General features: G+C 35.3%; 1 protein-coding gene across 2 annotated transcripts in view; it reads left to right on the top strand.

Annotated features, from left to right (window-relative positions):
• The window catches only part of PBX3 (PBX homeobox 3), a 225,853-nt gene that overhangs the window by 77,785 nt on the left and 125,029 nt on the right, over positions 1-23,039 (top strand). The gene's annotated exons all lie outside the window — the stretch shown is intronic.

The following is a 23,039-nucleotide window of genomic DNA, read 5'->3' as shown; positions in this document are numbered from 1 at the left end:
GACATGAGTCTGATTTTATTTTGCTTCTATTACGTGGTATTATCTTTTTGGTCACATATTGATACTCACTTGGTTTCTACTTGTGCTTGTAGTTTGGCCTTGAAATGTAATTGTGAATAATAAACACTGAAAAATGCAACAAATTAAAGTTTAGTTCATCTTTTTTTTTTCTTGTAGTACTGCAAAAGGTAATACTGTTGCAGTTGCTCAAAGCAAGAGAAAGGCAGTGAAATTTTGTTTTACACTAATCATAAAAGTAATCATAGTTGAGGTTGTATTAATTTTGTGACTTGTAGCCTAACCATTGAAAATAGTGGGTTAAAAGTCATGAGTAACTATAAATCTTCTCTCAAGCTGTGTTTGGCTTTAAAGCCTTCAGAAGAGGTAAAACCATTGAGTAGGTAGTTAATTTTTACCTTTCATTACCAATAAATGATAACTTATTGTGCCAGCATATATCACAGCTCCTTTAAGAATGTATAGAACATATCACAGCTCTGGAGTTTAATTATAGAACTTGCAACTAGGCTTCTCTGTTTCAGTTCTTCATGCAGCCATAGATACTGGATACTTCATTCTGACAGTGGTAAGCTAGCAGGAAATGCATAGGGATATAAATTTCAATTATATTTTTTATTATATGTGAAGATTTAAAAGATATTAACAATTGACTTTTAGTTGAAAGAATTTTTTAAAAGGAAAGAATTCCTATATAGGATTTGAGATTACATAAATTCTGAATCATTTAGGATAATTTTAAAAAATGGAAATGAAGTTAAGGTAATGTTAATTGTGTTACTTTCACTCTTCTATAGAACTAACTTGTTTGTAGCATTCATGGTAAGACTTGTCATTGTCCAGATACAGAAGTCTATTAAGTTTTCCCTGGTTTCAAAGGTGTTCCTTCCTTCCTTCTTTTTAGATACTATTTCTTATCTAATTTATTAGTTATCTCATTTGAAGTAGTTTCAAATTATAACCAATTGTTGCTCTGGTGGCTCCCCTATGAAACATGTAGGGAAAGAATTCCCCAAAGTTGAAAAAATTTGAAAAGAGTACTGTCCACTATATAGTTTTTAGACTGTATATAATATATATATATATTTTTAAATTACTGTTCATTCTTGACTGTATTGTTATTTTATCTCTTAAAGGCTGCTAATGAGAAATAGAGCCTCATAATGATTTTAAGGATGAGAGAGGAAGGCTTTTAATTAATGATATGTAAATGGTCTTGAATTGATTATGTTAGAATATCAAGAGAGATGGGTAGAAGCTGTGGTGTAATATATTTTAATTAAGAATTAATTAAAAATGATGGCAATTTCATAAAGCCTCACAGAAAATAGTGGAATTTACTTTCTGTCAGGAGTAAATTAGCCTGTGATTAAATAAAGGGCTTGCATTAATAGTAGAGTTATTTTTAAACTGTGCTATGAAGAATTATGTATTTTTACCTAAATAAGTAAAATTAAAATTTAACATCTAAAATTAAAAGGTGGGTTGTAAATGATGGCAGAAAGCTAACCTATTTTTGCGAACCTACTATATGTTCCTTTGTTAGAAAATTTTGTGTAAAGATTTTTAACCTTGGGATATACCCTGTATAGCTTTAAAATGATGGACTTTGTGTGTCCTGTTGCCTGATTAGTTGTAGAGATAAAGGAGAGCTCTCACATGTAGCATTGGCAGTGTTTTTCCTTTAGCGCTGTTACACATAAAATCTGGGAAAATAATTTACTTTTTACTGATCACTGAAAATTATTTTTAAAAGATACTTTTTTTCTTTAGCGTTTACAAAATATTCTTACTTAAATCTGGTTTTTCGTTGTAAATAATATTATTTTACTGAAGGTTATAGCACCTATTTAGAAACTCTAAAATGTACATGTTTCTTTACCTTGAAACCTGCAATATTCTTGAGCATGTTTTATGGTTCAGATCTAACAGGCTACATTATTTTTATAAACAGTTTTTCAGCTGTTTCAAAAAAGATTTTAAAAGGAGTCTGCTTTTAACTTGGATTGTAATTTATCCATAGTAGAAGAAAGGCTGTATAACTTAATAAATCATGTATTTCATTGATGTCTTCCCATACAGTCACACGTGGTATCATCTCAGTGTTTTAGTTTACTGTATGGATTATTTAAAACACCAAATAATATACCGCGACACCCTCAATTTTAATTTAGTACTTCATGCTTAGGAAATACACTTTAATGAGTCGTTGAATTTGGGAATTTCATCGTTTATTCACCTCAGCAGTTGTATGACTTGAGAATATACTTGAGGGTTTTTGTTTGTTTTTTTGCTAAGTAATTAAGAGTATGTGAATTTTTCTTTGTCAGTAATTAACACTGTTCATTAAGTCTCTTCTTTCCTTATGTTTGCCCGTTTGGCAGATACGCATTTTGTACTATGAAAGTTCACAGTACAAGTCATGTTTTGCGAAGCCACTGTAACGTTTGAAACACACAGCAGTGGGGAAAGGGGGAAATGAACATTCCCTGATTCCCTCTGCAGATGCCTACAATTACTTCTGACTATTAACATTTTCAGATCGACCCTAGTCACTGTAGTATATGAAAGTATACACATCACTAAAAAAATTGTCATGCTATCACACCACCCTGTATGAAAACAGTTGTTGATATGTTGTTATGTGACTTTTATTCTTCTGTACATGCTGCTCAGAAAATGGATTTTATGTAGCTGTATGTGTTATGCTGTTCATTGGAGTATTACCATAGCAACAGTAATACTGCTTGCTTTAATCTTATCCTGATTTTAAGATGCAAAGATGGTTTTAAAAAGACTGAACTTAACATATGTAATGTTAATATGACCTCTTCCCCTTTTCCCAGAAGAAAGATCACAATACGATAGTATTGAAGAATATCTTCTGGGTTGAGTCTGGGAACAATTCAGTATGTTAAGTGGTTTTGAAGAAAGTTTTAGAAGGTTAAATGGTCCAGTAGTGAGTGGCTCAGTGAAATTTCTATGATAGCTACTTTGAATCAGTTTACTTTTTTTTAACAAAAAACTCAAAAGGATCCAATGCATCTGCATTTTGGAGTGTAGAAGGTGGAAAACAAATGGTTAAGAGAATAAAAAATATAGCTTCAATGAGAAGAATTTGGGGGGGGCAGTATTTTGACTAGAAAAAAGAAGGCTAAGGGGTTGAAGGATTTTTATGAGATCAATGCCAAGTATTTGGTCTTTATTATTATATACTGTTACTATTATTATTATCTTTATCAACAGAAGATGGTACGTAAGGAAATGACCTTAAAATGAAAGCAGGAAAGATTTTGGTTGGCTTTGAGGAGGAGCTACTTGACAAGTATGTGAAAAGTATAACTGCTTCATTCGTGAGTCTCTGTCCCTATTGGTCTGCTTTGAATTTGTGCTGGATACCCTTAAAATCGCAGGTCTAGAGGTCTAGAAGCTTGCTCAAAGGCCCTTCTAGTTCTGTTATTCTATGATCCTGTATTGATCCTGTATTTTAAGTGAAGGCGTGTCTTTCATTTTTTATGAAAACAAAATATTTTAATTTGTTTTGCTTGGAACAGGACACTTACGCTTGTTTTTGCTATTTTCCTATTTGCTCAAAGGACAAGGGAACCCTAGTCTCTAAGGTATATTTTAAGTACAGTGAATCAGGCCTTCCTAGTTTATACGGAAGTTCACAAGGTCTAGAAATGTAAAGACCTGTCATTTTGTTGTTGTATGCTATTGATTTGACTCTGACTCCTAGCAATCCTATATGACAGAGTAGCAATGCCCAATAGGGTGTCCTAGGCTGAAATCTTTTTGGGAGCAGATTGCAAGGTCTTGCCTCTTGTGGAACAGCTAGGGGGTTTGAACTGCTAACCTTTCACTTAGCAGTCTAGCTCTACCTAGTGTACTAGATTTTAAATTAGAATCTTTATAGTGAATTAAATTTGACTAATGATCTGACTTCTAAAAAATATTATAATATATAGAGAATGGAGGAGGAACAATTAAACTCCTGGGAATCTTTGGTCTCAGCATTGCTTTCTATAGCCCCAGCTATTATTATGTAACAATAACAATAGCTACCACTGATGGAGAATTTATTATTTGCTATGCCTTGTGAAAAGTGCATTTCATGGATTAGCCCATTTAATCCTCATACCAAAAATTTGGTGGTTCTCTGTGAAAAGTGCATTTCATAGATTAGCCCATTTAATCCTCATACCAAAAATTTGGTGGTTCTCAAACTTTGTTTTCAGGACCCTTTTCCACATTTAAGAATTATTGAGAACTGTAGAAAGCTTTTAGGGGCCCTGGTGGCACAATGGTTAAGTGCTAGGCTACTAACTGAAAGGTTGGCAGTTCGAACCCACTTAGCGTTCTGTGGTAAAAAAAGACCTGGCGGTCTACTGTTGTAAAGATTATAGCCTGGAAAACCCTATGAGGCAGTTTGACTCTGTCATATAGTCTCTATGAATTGGAATCAGCTTGATGGCACACAACAACAACAGTTCTTGCTTATGTGGGTTATATCCATCAATATTTATATTAGAAATGAAAAATATTACTTCATTAAAAATATAGTAAACCAATTACATGTTAACACAAATAACATTTTAAGAATTAAAAAAGCGAAATATTTTTCAAAATGAAAAATTAGAAGACTGACATTGTTTTCCTTTTTTTGGAAATCTCTTTAATTGCTGGCTTTAAGAGCCGGACTCTCGTATCTGCTTCTGCATTCAGTGTGTTGCGATATCGTACTTCATACAGCCTCTGGAAAATTTCCTTGTTTACTCATGAAGGAATGAGACTTAAAAGAGCAACAACATATTAGTAATATTATGAAAACAATTTTGACCTTAAAGGTCCCTGAAGGTGCCTCAGGGACCCCATAGGTCCATGGCTCACACACTGAGAACTACTGATTTAGGGAGTATTCTTGTTTTATAAAGAAGCATCATCGTATACTTCTGCTCCACATCCTCTTCTGAATCCGGTTTGAATTTCTGACAGAAGAGGACATGGGACGAGGGGTAGATATCATTGCTGATGTCAGATGGGTCTTGGCTGAAAGAAGAGAATACTAGAAAGATATTTACCTGTGTTGTATTGACTATGCAAAGACATTTGACTGTGTGGATCATAACAAATTATGGATAACATTGCAAAGAATGGAAATTCCAGGACTCTTAATTGTGCTCATGAGGAACCCATACATAGACCAAGAGGCAGTTGTTTGAACAGAACAAGGGGATACTGAGTGTTTTAAAATCAGAAAAGATGTGTATCAGGGTTGTATCCTTTCAACATACTTATTAAATCTGTATGCTGAGCAAATAATCTGAGAAGCTGAACTATATGAAGAAGAACGTGGCATCAGGATTGGAGGAAGACTCATTAACAACCTGTGATATGCATATGACACAACCTTGCTTGTTGAACGCAAAGAGGACTTAAAGCACTTACTGATGAAGATCAAAGACTATAGGCTTCAGTATGGATTAAGTCGCAACATAAAGAAAACAAAAATCTTCACAATGGGACCAATAAGCAACATCATGATAAATGGAGAAATGATTGACATTGTCAAGGATTTCTTTCTATTTAGATCCACAATCAACGCCTATGGAAGCAGCAGTCAAGAAATCAAACAGTGCAGCTCATTGAGCAAATCTCCTTGCCAAAGACCTCTTTAAAGTGTTAAAAGTAAGATGTCACTTTGAAGACTAAGGCGCTCCTGACCCAAGCCATGGCATTTTCAGTTGCCTCATATGCATACGAGAGCTGGACAATGAATAAGGAAGACCAAAGAAGACTTGATGGTGTTGGCGAAGAATATTGAGTATACCATGGACTGACAGAAGAATGAACAAACCTGTCTTGGGAGAAGTACAGCCAGAATGCTCCTTAGAAGCGAGGATGGGGAGACTTCATTTCACTTATTTTGGAAATGTTATCAGGAGGGACCAGTCCCTGGAGAAGGACATCATGCTTGGTAAAGTAGAGGATCAGCAAAAAAGAGGAAGAGCCTTAGTGAGATGGATTGACACAGTGGCTGTAACAGTGGGCTCAAGCATAGCAATGATTGTGAGGATGGCACACAACCGGACAGTGTTTTCGTTCTTTTGTATGTGGCGTCACTTTGAGTCAGGAGCAGCTTGACAGCACCTAACAGCAGCAGCATACTTCTGCTAACAAGTGTCCAGTTTTCTGCTTTTTTTGTTTTGCTCCCAGTTTTGGCATTAGAGGATCAATCTATGATAGTGTTATTACCAAGCTCAATGTAGTAGCTTCCCTTAGTTTAGGAATCTTATTTGAGGGCTTTTGATGATCCTGGAAATCCGTTTAATTTTGTTTGGGAGGCACTTTCTAAATGCTAGCTGTTAATGGCAGCTTCTCAACTAGTTAAATTCTTGCATTATATCTTTGGATGACAAAGGCAATACCATTAATATTTAACTAGTTCCAAAAATTAGAATAGAAAATTTAATTCCAGAAGAAAACTGCTATAATTGAATATAGTGCATAGACTCTCTAGTTTAATAAATTTCTTTATTCAGCCAATATTATTAAATTCTTTCAGGGAATGCCTTTTATCTGCTTTAAATTTTTTATGGCTCAGCTCTTTCATATGTAGGATTCTTTATTTATTTAAAAAGTGCTTTTGTACTTGAAATCCAGAAAATTTGTTTGCTGTTCTTGTATCTTGATTATTTGTCACCAGTGATATAGGAATAACCTCTCTCTCTCCTCAAATATTTTTATATGAGGTTCCAGACAGAATCAAATATGAGACACTGTAAGTGCTTGGTGACTCTGGCTTGTCTGGCATATTCACTGATTAATGTAGGGTCATTAGTGATTAGGGAGATTTTTTCTTAGAAAATATGTCTATGATTATGAATGATAAAAACATATTAATGGTAATATCAGTACTAAGTATTTAGACAGTTCAACTTACTGTGTGAAGACCTCATTGGAAGGAGTAGATTGCTCTGTCCTTCAATTATGGGCATAATATTTAACCTGACAAAATTATACAGTGTATAAACTAATCTATTTGAATGAAGTATTGGTGGTAATTCTGAAGTAAAGGGTCATGTAGCAGATATGGAATTTTTGTATTTTAATTTTTAATTATGAAATATTTCAAACACACAGCCATCCATACCTCCTACTTTTGAAATTAATAAATGTTAAGATTTTGCCATATCTGCTGAGGTATTTATTTTTACAAAAAGCAACCAGTTGCCCTCAAGTCAGTTCCAACTCATGGCAACCCCATGTGTGTCAGAGTAGAATTGTGCTCCACAGGGTTTTCAGTGGCTGATTTTTCATAGGTAGATCACCAGGCCTTTCTTTCAAGCTACCTCTGAGTTGACTTGAACCTCCAAACTTTCACTTAGTAGCTGAGAATGTTAACTGTTTGTACCACCCAGGGACTCCTTATAAAAAGTACCTGGTTATATATGGTTGAAAGTTCTTCATCCCTTCAACCCGCTAACTTTCCTACCTCCACAAAAGTAGTACCTATCTAATAGTTGGTGTATATCCTTCTCATCTGAATTAAAAAAAAAACAAAAAACAAAAAAAACCTTTCACTTCATATGTATGTGTTCATAAATAATATATAGTTTGTATTTTTAATATTGCCATAATACAAATAATATAGTTTATATGTTCATTGCATATGTCATTTTGTTGTTTGGTCTTTTCAGTCAGATTTATCCAGTTGATACCCGTGGGTGGATTTCATTTGTTTTCACTGTTTTTTAGTATTTCATCAGTATTCCATTATGCAAATGAACTTCACATTCATTTCACTGTTATTGATGGGTGCTTAAGTTATTTCCAAATTTTTGTTAATTTTTTTAGCATACTTGTACACATATCCTTGTCAATATAAAATAATTTCTCTGGAGTATGTAACTTAAAGTGGAATTGTTGGGTTATAGAGTATGTGTGTATTCAACTTTACTTTCGAGAGTGTCTGTACTAGTTTATATTGCCACCAGCAATAAGAGTGTTGTTCTGGAACTATGCACTAATTTTTCAGAATCAGAAAATAAATCCATCTAGATTATAGTCTCCTATACCAGGTACAGATATTAGTAATTTTCAAGTTTGCACTTTTGCTGGATATGGTAATTTGTATTTTGTTTTTTAGAAGTGCTTTTTTTTTTTTTTTTAATAATTGTGCTTTAAGTGAAAGTTTACAAATCAAGTCAGTCTGTCACATATAAGCTTATATACACCTTACTCCATACTCCCACTTACTCTCCCCCTAATGAGCCAGCCCGCTCCCTCCTTCCAGTCTCGCCTTTCGTGACCGTTTTGCCAGTTTCTAACCCTCTCTACCCTCCCATCTCCCCTCCAGACCGGAGATGCCAACACAGTCTCAAGTGTCCACCTAATAGAAGTAGCTCACTCCTCATTAGCATCTCTCTCCAAGAAGTGCTACTTTTTTGCCCAGAGAATTTATTTTGAGTATTAGTAAGTTGAAAAGGTAAACATCAAAGTCATTTAGTTAAATATACTTGCTTCCATATTTTCACTGAGCAATAGTTTTGTTTTTGACCTGCCAGATCTGATGTATATGATTTTAATACCTGGAATATTTTTCTGTATTTCAGAGTAATTAATGGTTTATATAGAAATGTACCAACTATGTTTTTATTTACTGAACATAATTTATTAGGAATTGAAACCATCATAGAATAGGACCAAAACAAAGGTTGATGTAAGTTGTGGCATGTCAATGTATATGCCACAATAAAGGTTTGTCATAACAGAGCCCTGTAAAAGGAGAGGTGGGGAATGAAAACTTTACAGCTCTTCTTCTGGTACCATTCTTTAATGTATTCTAAGTCAGTAATAGAATATTACTGGTTGATCATTTAATTGCAGGGTTGGAAATAAATTTGATGATTCACTTGGAAAAATAAGATTGGTCAGTTTTTAAAACTACTCCTGACCATTCATTTACTATATCAGGTCACATCACAGTTTAGGGCTGTAGTTAAACAATTTATTCATAACAGGAAGCTTTTGACCTCAAGTTCCTCTAACAGTTAAAAGTTTTGTAATATGTTTTGAATGTTCAATTCATTCAGTTTGTTACGAAGTCAACAGGAACATAGTTCTAAACATTCTGACAGATTTGTTTGCCGTCATTTCTATTAAAAGTATTTCAAAACCTTTGATTTGATACTGAAAATCAGCAACATAAGTCACCTTCTTTGTTCTAGGATAAACGGAATGAATGCTTTCTGCAGGTTCCTTGATCAATGAGGAGAAACGCCTTGTATCAAAACCACATGGAGAGAATGTAGCTGTAGGTGATCCCCTGAGAGTAGTTTTTTTGTTTTTCTTAATTGGAGCTGGGAGTTTTTTGTTGAAAGAAAAGGGAGACAGACAGGTTGTTTGAAAAAATTCCCTTTAGACTAAATGGTTATGTTGGAGCTATGCTACAACATTTTTCATGCAGAAAGTACAACTTTATCAATTTTAAAGGTTAAAGGCTACTCATTGCATGATTGTAATAATGTATTTCCACTTAGGAATTTTTATATACATCTTATTGCATTCCATTAGCCAGTGGACCAGAAATTCTATTTTTTCACACCCTGCTTGCCAGTCCCTTCTTTTTCAGAATTTTATTCTGAAAATACATTTATTACAAAGTTCGGTTCTTAAAGTCAACGTAACTGTACCGCATTTTCTTTAGCAAACATACACTTGTCATGTTTATATAGACAGTAAAAGGAGAGAAATGAACTTGATTTGATTTACAATTATTATGATATAAATGCTCTATTAATGATGGTATTCTTAGGAATTTTAATATCATTAGATGAATGATCTCAACATTTTCTTTGGTGGTCAGGGGTTGTATATATTCAATTTTTGTTACAATTTAGTTAAACATCCCATTATAGGAGATGAATATTGCAGCAGTTTGCTTTGATGTTTTCTTTCAAAAACTAAAATACTATGATGCTCAATATTTCAGCCTTCCTTTTGTTAAATTTTAACAAGCAACAAAGCAGAAATATTTTTGCTTTTTCCTGTAAAAAACAGAAGCAAAATAGTTGTTTTAATGAGATTTTAATTAAAGAATTAAAGTGCCATGATCTTTTGAAGACTGGTTTGGTCGTGGTGTTGCTCTGTGGCAGTGTAGCCCCAGATGCCTGGCCAGGCATCCCTTGCCGACATCTGGAACCAGTTGCAATACATCACTGTCAAAACTGCTTTCTATACGTATCTGCATTTACACATTAGTTACCCACGCAGCACTCATCAAAAAAGCTGAACAATCTTGACACAGTGTCCCTTGTGGAACTGCAAAGGTGAACCGAAGTTGGGAGGCAGTGTCTCGCGTCACTGTCTGCTGAGCTTTTACAACAGGAAGCCTGATTAAAAGTGAAAGGAAAAATTTATCAGTTGCCTCAGCTCTGTAGACTTCAGTATAATTTTTTATTTTGAAAAGGGATATTTCATATAATGTAAAGGGTACGTAATAGGAGCATTCAACTGATTTTATTTGCTTAAAAAAAAGTTTATTTGCTTAGAAACCAGAAAAATATTCCCACTTTTTAGTTGGAAAAAAATTGCTTTGCATATTTCTTAGATTTGCTGTTAGTTATATAAGTTCTTTTATATATCATTTTAAAGAAAATTTAAATTTAAAAATAGTACCATTGAAGATTTATAGATGAATACTCATGTCAGTTAAATTTAATAGGTTAGTATAAAATTTTAAACAAGTGACCTATCTCCTTCTATTGGTGATGGTAGGTTTGTGTTATTCATCTTCAGAAAGAAACGCAGTTATTTATATTCAGGCAACAGTTTTGCTCATGTGTTTTTGGAAAAAAAAGAAGTTTTGACTAAAAATAAATATTGGCCTGTTACATAAAATACTGTGTAAGGAGACTTTGCTATCACAGGAGCCTTTGCTATTGCATCTTCTACAATAATAATATACAAATGGTAATTATGATGACAATGGCTAACATTTCCCGGGCTCTTTTCATGTACTAGACAAACTGTCTGCTTTATATGGATTGTCTCATTTAAACTTAATAAATAGGGGTACTATTTTCTCCATTTTATAGGAGAACCATGCTTAAAGAGGTTAAATAACTTCTCCAAATTCACTCATTAAGTGATAAACCAAAAAACCAAACCCATAGCCATTGAGTCAATTCTGACTCATAGCAAGCCTATACGACAGAGTAGAGCTGCCCAATAGGGTTTCCAAGGAGCGGCTGGTGGAGTCAAACTACCAATCTTTTGGTAAGCAGCCACAGCTCTTAACCACTGTACCACCAGCACTCCCATTAAGTGATTGAGCCTAGGATTCAAATACTACCAGCCTGATTCTAGAGCTTATGGAGGTTTATTGTTTTTGTTTGTTCTACTGTTTATCATAAAAATTTCCAAAGATGCACCAAAGTAGAAAGTACAGTGCGCTCCTATATAACCATCACGCAGCTTTAACCACCACCAATATTTTATACTTGTTTCATGTCTCCCCCGACAACTTTTTTCCTGATAGAATATTTTATAGCAAGCTCCCGGTACCTTGTCATTTCATCCCTATATATTTGAGTGTGAATTAAAAAATACGTTCTTTTATAACCACAGTGGCACTATCACACTTCACAAGAAAACAAGAAGTTCTTACATTTGAAGACTTTCTTAATGTCATCTAATATCCAGATTATCAGATTGCCTAAAATGTATCTTTTTTACAGTAGGTTGTTAGAATCACTATACAAACATGTCCACTCACTGTATTTGGTTGTTACGACTATTGTGTCTTTTAAACTAGAATATAGGTCCTCCCTCCACAAACACTTTTCTGTACATGTACACATTGATGTGTTGAAGAAACCAGATCAGTTATCCTGTAGAAGGCTCCACGTTCTAGATTTTGCTGATTACTTTCTTGTGTCATTATTTAATTTATGCCTCTGTTCCATGAATTTCTTCTAGACTGGAAGTTAGACCTAAAGGGTTCATTAGACTCATACTGCATTATGTCAGAAGGCCTATAATGGTTGCCATCTTACTTTTCGTAATGCTAAGATTGATCATTGGCCTTCGGTAGTGACAGCCTGATCCCTTATTGTAAAGTTTCTCATCGTCCTTTCTTTCGCCTAATGGTTTTACCATCTATTGATGACCAGTGTCTGAATTAGTTATTACATAAGGAATTGAAAAATGGTCATTTCTAATTACATTATTCCGTAGCATTTATTACCGAGAACTATTTAGAGGAGCTTTGTTCCATCCAGTAGAGCTGTTTGGTTACCCTGAAATATAGTTCATACTAGAAAGGCAGTATAAAATGTTTAATTCTTTCCCTTTAATTATCAATTTCTAGAGTAATGAGGTAGTTGCTTAGTATCCTCTAAAAAAAGTGGTGTATAATTTTTGATTCTTTTTTTCAGCAGTTATTATGAAGTCTTGGCTTTTTGTATGTGCAATGTGTTTTAATCAGTTGCAGGCTTTATTCTTTTTGATGCTGAAATTGCCCCACATTTGTCCAGTGGGAGCCCCTTCAAGCTGGCTCCTGTGTCCTTTTGACAAGACTCCATTATTAGCTTTTATAGCTTCTTGGTTTCTGGCACAACAAAATATGCCAGGCTCATCTTGTACATTTCCTGCACCAGACCTGGAATCTGCCATTTCTCCAAAGAGCCATAGTTCTTTTTATTGAACAGTGGTATATAAAGACCACAATATGGGCCGTAAACAGGTACTTACTGCTACTGGGTTGTAATGCTTTTAGGAAAAGAGAGAGAGAGAAAGAAAAAATGAGTTCACACATTGATAATTCGAATTAAGTTTAAAATACAGGATTTTTACTTAACATCTTTGATTTTATATTTAAACCTCTTTTTGTTATGTTCAACATTTGACTCCTGGCAGAATTAGCATAGTTCTTTATATCTTTTTTATATCTATTATGGTTTCAAAATAATAATAGACTACTGAATGAAGTTAAAGCTTTCTTTGCAGTTTTTTTTTGGGGGAAGGGTCTTTGGGGTCTCTTATCTCACTGAGGATGTAGGAACTATTGTGTTTGGGTCAGACCGATACACACTTGGGTCATTTAATAACTCTTCTCGTTTTGGAATTGTTTTCTCCTGTGTCTTGGGGCCTGTTTCGACTCCTTCCAGTTCTCAGATTCACTTGCCTAGAATCCCACATAGCATTAGTCTTTTTCCCTTTGGAGGTGATTATTTGTTGGTGAATTCTGGGTTCCATGGCTTTTAGGACCCTTCCATGCTTTTCTTTTCCATCACCACTGCACATAGCTGTTGATTATGGGCCTGCTACTATTTGAAGTTTTTGGCCACATCTTCCTGTATTCTGGGGTTTGGGGGGATTCCTTGTTACCTAGTTTTGTAGAAGATACAATCTGAGGGTTTATTCTTTCCCGATTGTTGGTATGGTTTTGATGAAGGAATTTGGTGAGATTAAAAAAATACCTACATTGCTATTTTTTTTTTTTTTCTGGGAGTTCCAGAGTCTGTGTAACCTTAACCACTATGTGATATTGCTTCTGTAATGCTCTAGCATGCAACTTGGCTTAAGGAAAATTTCTCTTTGTGCTTTATCCTTGAGTGCTAATTATTGAAGTATGATTCAAATAGGAGCAAATAGGGAGAAGAAATTAGTATTTACTGATTTCTTCAGTATGCTAGCAACATATGCTGGTACGAAAAATACCATTACATTATCTTGCTGAATCCTCATAGTCCCATTGATGTCGAGTTGATTCCGACTCATAGCAACCCTATAGGATAGAGTAGAACTGCCCCATAGGGTTTCCAAGGAGCAGCTGGTGGATTTGAACTGCTGACCTTTTGGTTAGCAGCCTAACACCTCATCACAACACCACCAGAATTTATATCATCCCAACTTTATAGGTTAGAAAATTGAGGATTAGAGACGTTAGCTAACATGTCTAAGGTTACGTTGCTAAGTGACAGACCTGAATTCAAATTAAGGTCTATTTGACTCCAGTGCCTGTGCATTTCCTTCTCGCACTATACACTATACTGACTCTAGGAATTTGTTGTAACATAGCTCATCTTAAAGGTGGTTTGTAGAGTACATTAAACCAAAAACTTTTAAGTTGGACATTAGATGTAAATCAGCCTTGTCTAAACAAACAAACAAACAAAAAAACATTGCCACCTAGTCGATGCCAACTCATAGCGACCCTTAGGACAGAGTAGAACTGCCCCATAGGGTTTCCAGGGAGTGCCTGGTGGATTCAAACTGCTGACCTTTTGGTTAGTAGCCGTAGCTCTTAACCACTATGCCACCAGGGTTTCCCAACCTTGTCTAAACTCAGGTTAATACTCTTAAAATCCTTGTATTGATTATAGGATATCTGTATAGGGTCTTAAGTTTTTTGTAAAAAAAAAAGCTTAAAAGATTATTTAAGAAGCATGTGGTACTTGGTTACTTTTATTAAAGACTAAGGAATTAGAGAGCTTGTGCTACCATAAAATACATATGGCTTCCAAGGTTATTAGGAAGGTGCTAAATAATGGGTGTTGCATAGTGGAATATCGTCCTGCCCATTACCTGAACTCATCAGTATTATAGCTCCCAAGTGGAAACTGTCTTTTCCCAGCGTCCTCTCCGGTCTCAGTGTTAGCCAAAACACTGTTTAAGCCTACGGAGAGATGGTGCGTGTAGATCTGCTTCCATATTGGCTGCTGATGAGGTTTATAAGAAGAGCTTTTATAAAAGGAAATAAGGCAAATGTTTTACCGTACTAGATCAGATTCTTTTTCTGGAGAAGAACAGAAAAAGAAATTGGATTGTCTGAAACAGACAATCTTTTATCAGTACTTCATTTCGTTTTACTGCAGAATAATTTTCTATTAGGTGGATATACTACATTTTATTTACTCATTCATCAGTTAACGAACATTTGGGTTGTTTCCACTTCTTGGCTATTGTGAATAATGCTGCTGTAAATGTTTGTGTATGAGTTTGCATGTGGACATATGGTCTCATTTCTCTTGGGCATATACCTAGAAGTACAATTGCTTGGTCATGTGGAAACTCTATTATTTTATTATTTTTTTTCAAGGTTCTTTAAAACTTTTTTTAATTGAGTTAAAATTCACCATTTTAACTATTTTCAAATGTCCAGTTCAGTGAGTTTTAGTATATTTATAATACTGTGCAACCACCTTTACTATCTAATTACAAAACATTTCCATCACCCCCAAAAGAAACCTCATACCTCCCAATTGCTTCTATCTCCATCCCCGGTAAATTCCTGATCTGTGTTCTGTCTGTATAGATCTGCCCCTTCTGGATATTTCTTATAAATGGAGTCATAAAATATGTGACCTTTTGTGTCTGCTTTTTTTCACTTAGCATGGTATGTTCAAGGATCATCCATATGGTAGCGTGTATCAGTATTTTATTCCTCTTCATTTGCTTGCTTTAAAACTTTTTTATCTTTATTGAGGTGAAATTCACATAACATAAAATTAACCTTTTTAAAGTGAACAGTTCAGTGGCATTTGGTACATTCACAATGTTTTATAAACCACCCTCTCTATCCAGTTCTAAAACATTTTCATCACCCCAAAAGGAAACCTTATGCGATTAAGAAATTGCACCCCATCCCTCTAGCCCCAGGCAACCACCAGTCTGTGTTCTATCTCTATGGATTTATCCTTTCTGGGTATTTCGTATAAATGGAATCGTACAATATATGCTCTTTTTGTGTTTGTCTTCTTTCACTTAGCATCATATTTTTGAAGTTCTTCCGCATTGTATCAGTACTTCATTCCTTTTTATGGCTGAATAACATTCCATTGTATGTATATACCACCACTTGTTTATTCATTCATCTGTTGATGGATATTTGGGTTATTTCCACCTTTTAGCTATTGTGAATAGTGCTACTATGAACATGGATGTACTTTTTTTTTTTTTTTTTTTTTACTAGTTTTCAGCCTCTTGGGGTATATACCTGGTAGTGAAATTGCTGCATCATATGGTAATTTTGTGTTTAACCTTTTGAGGAACTACCAAACTGTTTTCCACAGCAGCTGAACTCTTTTACATTTCTATCAACAATGTTCAAGAGTTCCAGTTTTTCTACATCCTTATCAGCACTTGTTATTTTCTAATGGATGTTTTTAATTTGGATTTTGACTTGGTTTGATTTGCATTTCTGTAATAACTAACGATGCTCACCATCTTTTTGTGTGCTTTTTGGGTACTTCTTTCCTTTTTATGGCTAGATAATTCCATGGATGTATCATATTTATTTTGTTCCCACTTTTTGGCTATTATGAATGATGCTACTGTGAGCATTTGTGTACAAGGTTTTGTGTGGACATAGGCTGTCATTTCTTTTAAGTATATACCTAGGAGTACTATTACTGGGTCATATGGTAACTGTCTGTTTAAACTTTAGAGGAGTGTCCAGGCTGTTTTCTAAAGGGGCTACACCATTTTACATTCCTACAAGCAGTGTATGAGAGTTCCAAGTTCAGGTTAACTTTTAACAACAAGAATCTTCAATTGGATAAGCTCTGCTTGCTTTCTCCTAACCAAACCCAAACCCATTGCTGTTGAGTTGATTCCGACCCATAGCAACCCTAGAGGACAGGGTAGAACTGCCCCCATTGGGTTCCCAAGGAGTGGCTGGTAGATTTGAACTGGCAGCCTTTTGGTTAGCAGCCGTATCACTTAACCACTGTGCCACCGGGGCTCTTGAGCTTTCTTCTAGGTGCTGGGAATACAGCAGTGAACAAGGCTGACAAATACTACACTGCCCTCAAAGACCATACAATTAAGTGTGGATTGAATGACAAATAAGTTAATAAATAGAACAACTTCAAAGTGTGATAAATGTTGTAAAGTACTGGCCAGAGTGGAGGGAGACTTTAGAAAGAGTAGTCCAAACAGGTTCCTATGAGGAAAAGAAAAAATATGAGCTAAGACTTAAGTGTAGCTGGAAAGGGAACAGAGGAAGCAAAAACAACATACTCTCCAAAAGTGTCACCTTTCAACAAGTTTTTACGGTGATATGATGTGATAGTGATTAAAATGTAAAATGGACCATTTATGTTTACTTATTTGTGCTCTGGTGGCGTAGTGGTTAAGTGCTACGGCTGCTAACCAAGAGGTTGGCAGTTCAGATCCACCAGGCGCTCCTTGGAAACTCTATGGGGCATTTCTACTCTGTCCTATAGGGTCGCTATGAGTCGGAATAGACTCAATGGCAGTGGGTTTTTGGCGTTTTTATTTGTGAACTATTTACAGCCTTTGCCCATTTTTCTCTTAGGTTTATTGTTTTTCTTATTGATTTGTAGTAGTTATATATATTCTGAATTCTAATCCAATTAAACATGAACAAAAAATATTAAAAGATAATTAACAGAAAAGGCAATACAAATAACTCTTACACATATACAAAAAAGAAAAGCCCAACCTCATTCAAAAGAAGATAAAGATAACTACCATTTATTGAGTATTCACTATATGCCAGACACTGTTCTACATAAAAACCACGCACTACATACCACATACGTATTGACTCATCTAATTTTCACAAAAATAGATGTTTGAAATTCAAATATTATCCCCATTTGATGTATGAGGAAGGAGAGGCACAGAGGTTAAGTCACCTGGCCATGGAAGCACAGCAACAAGTAAGTGAGGGACAGAGCCAAGAGGGTGGCCTCAGAGCCCATACTATTGGCTTTCAAGAGTCAAACAAAGTTAAAACTGCCAAAAAACCAAACCCACTGCCATCGAGTCAATTCCAACTCAGTAAGTCGACAGGACAGAGTAGAACTGCCCCATAGGGTTTCCAAGGCAGTAGATCTTTATGGAAGCAGACTGCCACATCTTTCTCCCGAGGAGCAGCTGGTGGGAACCACGGACCTGTTGGTTAGCAGCCGAGTGCTTTAAACATTGTGCTACCAGAGCTCCTTGTAAAACTGCCCAGAGCTACCATTTTTCATCTCTCAGATTAAAAAAAAAAAAAAAAAAACCCGTTGCCGTCGAGTTGATTCTCACCTGTAGTGACCTTATAGGACACAATAGAAGTGCCGCACAGGGTTTCCAAGAAGTGGCTGGAGGATTCAAACTGCCAAATGCCCTTTTGTTTAGCAGCTGAGTTCTTAACCACTGCACCACCAGAGTTCCATCTCACATTGGCAAAGATCAAAAAGTATGGTAGCAGTGTGATACAGAGGGGAGAAGAGATGGGCACTCAGTGTTAGTTACCTGGTTCTGCTATAACAGAAATACCACAAGTGGATGGCTTTAACAAACACAAATTTATTTTCTCACAGTTTAGGAGGCTAGAAGTCTGAATTCAGAGTACTGGCTCTCAGGGAAGGTTTTCTCTCTCTGTTGGCTCCAGAGGAAGGTCCTTGTCTCTTCAGCTTCTGCTTCTTGGTTCCTTGGAGATCTGCATGTGTCTTGGCATCTATCTTACCCCATCTCTGTTTCTGTTATGTTCACTTGTTTAATCTCTTTTCATGTCTCAAAAGAGATTGACTCAAGCTACACCCTATGCTAATCATGCCTCATTAACATAACAAAGACAAACCACTCCCAAATGGGATTATAACCACAGGAATAGAGGTTTGGATTTCCAACTCATGTTTTGGAGGGACATAATTCAATCCATAACACACTCTTATAACACACTCTTACAAATAGCTTGTGGGAATGTAAATTGGTACAACCTTCCACGGAGGTCAGTTTGGCAATATCTATGAAAATTTTAAATACATGCAATCCTTTGACCCTTGAGTTACAATTCTTGGAATTTTGCCTTCATCCATATTTGCATATAAGAAATGTTATATGTGTTGAAAGATACTTGTAAAATTGGTTTTAATAACATAAGCTTGGAGACAATCTAAATGTTCATTAGTGGGGATTGGTTAAATAAATTGTGTTACATCCATTCAGTGTAATATTATGCAGCCTATAAAAGAGAATGATGAAGCTCTTTATGTACTAATATAGAACCAGTTTCCAGGGTATGTTAAGTAAAAAAATTAGGGTATAGAATAAACTATATATGTATTAAATACATGTATATTTAATAAAGGGAAAAATAGAAATATTTATTTATTTATTTATTTTTTCTATGTACATACACATATATATGTATACTGTTTCCAAGCTAGGTCGCTTCTTTGAGGAACTAATAACCTTTCTGTGTTTCACTTTTTTTTATTTATAAAATGGAAATAATAATAGCTCTTACATCATAAATTAGTTGTGAGGATTAAATGAAAGCATGTAGCTAAGTGCTTTGCATACAGTAGGTACTCAATAGATATGTTATTACTATTAATAAGTTTGAGGTAGGAACCAATTGAATGTTATTCATTGTTGTAGGTTTGAGGAATCAAGAGGCAACATGGTGTATAAAGAGGACTATATGGCATTCAGATTCAGAAGAGCTGTCACTTATTCAAGCCTATGGACTTAGTAAATTAATGTCCTTTTCATAGCAATTTAATTAGCGTGAGATTAAAAAGAAAGAGAAGAGATAGAGAAGTAACTCTTTAAATGAAGAATCTTGAAAACATTATGCTGTGTGAAATAAGACACAAAAGGACAAATGTTGTGCGATCCCACTGTGTGAGATAAGTAAAATAGGCAAATGCATAGAGACCAAAGTTTAGCGGTTACTTGGGGTGAATGGAAGGGGGAAATAGGAAGGTATTATTTTGTACATATTTTACCACAATAAAAATTCTAAAAGTAACCTTTTTTTTATAAGTATTTCCAGTTTTTTCCTTTCACCCCCAAAATACATATAATCTCCCTCACATTTAACTTTAGTAGGATTGAATGTGTTAAGAACAGAATACGTAAGAGGCCTTGAGATGTAATAGGTGCTCAACAGATGCTAATCGGACTGATATAATTCTTTAACTGTTCTTGCCCATGGCTGAAATGGAAAATAGGTAAGTGAAGGACAAATTGAAGAATTGAGGGTAGAGGCAAGTACTGTTTATCAGGTAGTTAGGCTGTAAACTCCAGCTGTGTTGAAAGAGCAGATGTAACTCCTTACACAGTAAAAGTTGGCACATTAATATGGGCAGAAGAAGGGAGAAAAGCCAAAGATTTACGATGAGGTTAAAAGCTTGGAAACCAGAGAGCCTATAGGTCCTGCCAACTCTGACAGGAGAATTAGGGAAGATTTTTTGGACATTTTTAGTTTTGGATGACTGTATAACAGCTAGGAAACCCTGGTGGCATAGAGGTTAAGCGCTACGGTTCCTAACCAAAAAGTTGGCAATTCAAATCCACCGAGTGCTCCTTGGAAACTGTATGGGGCAGTTCTACCCTGCCCTACAGGGTTGCTATGAGTTGGGATCGACTTGACGGCAACGGGTTTGGTTTTTTTTTTTTTGGTATAACAGCTAAGTATATACACTATATGGACAACAAGAAATGAAAGACTGAGGAAAGGATGAGAGAAAGGGATATTACGTTGGCACATGAATTTTCAATATTCCAAGACTGTCTTTTCAGTGACCTTCCTGTTTATGGAATTGGGATAATGAACTCCTGGCATCTAATAAATTTATATTCCCTTTTGAAGTATTTTGCTGGCTTAAAATTCTAAGTATAAAGCAAAACCTTTAAGAGACCAGTACAGTGTTTTGTTATTTGTCAATCTTGTGATGCACATTTCTGGGCTGCAGGGAGCACTTTGGACAGTGGACCATTCAAATGCCTCTTTGTAAATATGGGTATCAGCAGTGGGATTGTTTTTATGCTTTTCTTGCTCACAGACCTGTCTTTTGGCTTTTTATCTTAAATAGTAAAGTTAAAAAAAAAAATAGTGAAGATAAATAATTGTAACATGTCTAGTGTTACGCTGGTATTTAAAATGTCTCCCAGAAAATTTTTCTGTAGATGGAAACAACTTTGAAATAAATGAGGAATTTTTCTGGAATGGATTTTTCTTTAAAAACACTGGAAATGTGTCCATTTTGTTTTAGATACCACTTAGCAATGCAGTTATTAGTGTTGTCCTGGTCACATGCAAATAATGCCATCCTCCATATATTATTTTTTTTAGGAGTTGTAACAATAGATAACATCTTTTTTTCTGGCCTTTTCTGCTTGGCTTTTATATTGTTACTTATAAATGCTTCTAGAGGCTTATTAGTTTTTTTTTTAATACCTAAACCTCTGAGTGAATTTTTCTCCTTTCCTTTAAAGAATTGGCCATTTTTCTTTTCTAACTCCTTGATCTTCTTGGTGTATTGACTATAATTTTATAACAATAGTATACTGTATTTTTCTATATCAAGAAAATTTTGATTTGAAAATGCTAGTTTTAAAATACGCAATGTGGCCTTTTGGGAGGTTATATGTGTGTGTGGGGTGAAGGGCAAATACTGGAAATGTTTGTATTATAGAGGTTTGTTTTTTTATCCCTACTCTTTCTTTTGTATTTCATTCTAATTGAGTTGCCATGAAAAGGACATTGTAAAAGAAGTCTGAGGTCAGCGTTTAAACTCCAAAGTGTACCTCTGTGGGATTATTTGCTTGTTTGGTTTCAGGTTGTTCAGTTTGTTACTGTTATAGTATTGTCTCCATAGGTCCTCATAGTCTTTTGGTTTCTGTTGATCCATGTGGCCCAACTAGTCCATGTGCCCCAATTATTATATACTATCTAGGTATGTAATTACTCATAAATTCTTAAATTAGTAATGTGCTAACGTTTATTAAAGAGCCCTGGTGGCGTAGTGGTCAAGCACTCCGCAGTTGGAATCCACCGTCTGCTCAGCAGGGGAAATACGTGGCAGTCTGCTTCCATAAAGATTTACAGCCTTGGAAACCCTTTGAGGCAGTTCTACTCTGTTTTGTAGGGTCACTATGAGTTGGAATCAACTCGACCATGATGGGTAACGTTTATTAGGGTTTACTGTGTACGAGGGACTGTGATAGGCTGTTTATATGCATTAACTGTGATTTCTTTGATCATCCCTATTTTTTAGATAAGGAAACTGAGGCCCAGGGAGGTTTAGTAAATTGCACAAGATAACCTAGCTATTAAGTGGTGGAGTTTGAACTAGTTCTTGAATTCTGTCTAAATTCGAATCCCATACATAGCTTTAGCTGTTACACTGACTCTCTTATTAGGTGGGGTCTTAAACTATTTGAATAATTAAATGATACGGATAGTTAAATTTATTCTCATTGTTGAAAACTCAAATATTCTATGGCAGTGTTTTTTAAATCAAATTTTGTTAATGCTTGGTTGTGTGGGAGTAGAGAAGTGCTGTAGATTATTCTTCAATTTGCGTTAATCTAGTGCCCCCTAGGCACTGTGTTTTTTGCCTTGGACCTGTGATATGGTTGGCACTAGAGAAATGCATGGGTGGATGTTTATGTATGTAACTGTTGCAACAGAACATTTATAACCACACTGCTTTTCCTCCTCTTTGCTATTTCATCCCCAGAGTATTGTCTTACCTCAGTTTGTTCAGTGACAGAGAAGACAGGAAAAGAGCGAAGTCTCTAGAGTATAGCTCTACTGTTGTATGACTTGTTTTGGTCTTAAGCTTGCAGTGCCTGTAGTACATGCACCTGAGCCTTTGTTCAGACTACTGCCTGGTGGGCAGGGCTTCTCTTACTGTAGGCAGAGTTGATCCTTCCAGTTACAGAATCAAGAGAGATTGAGTTGATCTCTTAACTGCTCAGAATGTTGGAGGTAATTTCTGAAGCATGTTGTAGTAAACTGCAGTGCTAGTTTAGTGTGGAACAGTTTTAATGTGTGGCAGTTGTTTGCAGTGCTTTTGCTTTTTTAATGATGTTTTTGTTGTACTGTTAACAAAAATCTGGATAAAATTTTTTTTTTAGGTAAAAAAATTATGTCCTATCTGAAATACGGGATAATTTTATGAAGGAGTCGTAATTCAGAATGCATGTGTTTTCTTGTATTATATCTCAGTCTTTAATTTTGAAGACTTTCATTATGTTATTTATTT

Source organism: Loxodonta africana, chromosome 9 (genome assembly GCF_030014295.1).
Source record: "Loxodonta africana isolate mLoxAfr1 chromosome 9, mLoxAfr1.hap2, whole genome shotgun sequence".
Lineage (NCBI taxonomy): Eukaryota > Metazoa > Chordata > Mammalia > Proboscidea > Elephantidae > Loxodonta > Loxodonta africana.
The sequence above is the reverse complement of the archived record's forward strand: the minus strand, read 5'-3'. Positions and strand labels throughout refer to the sequence as shown.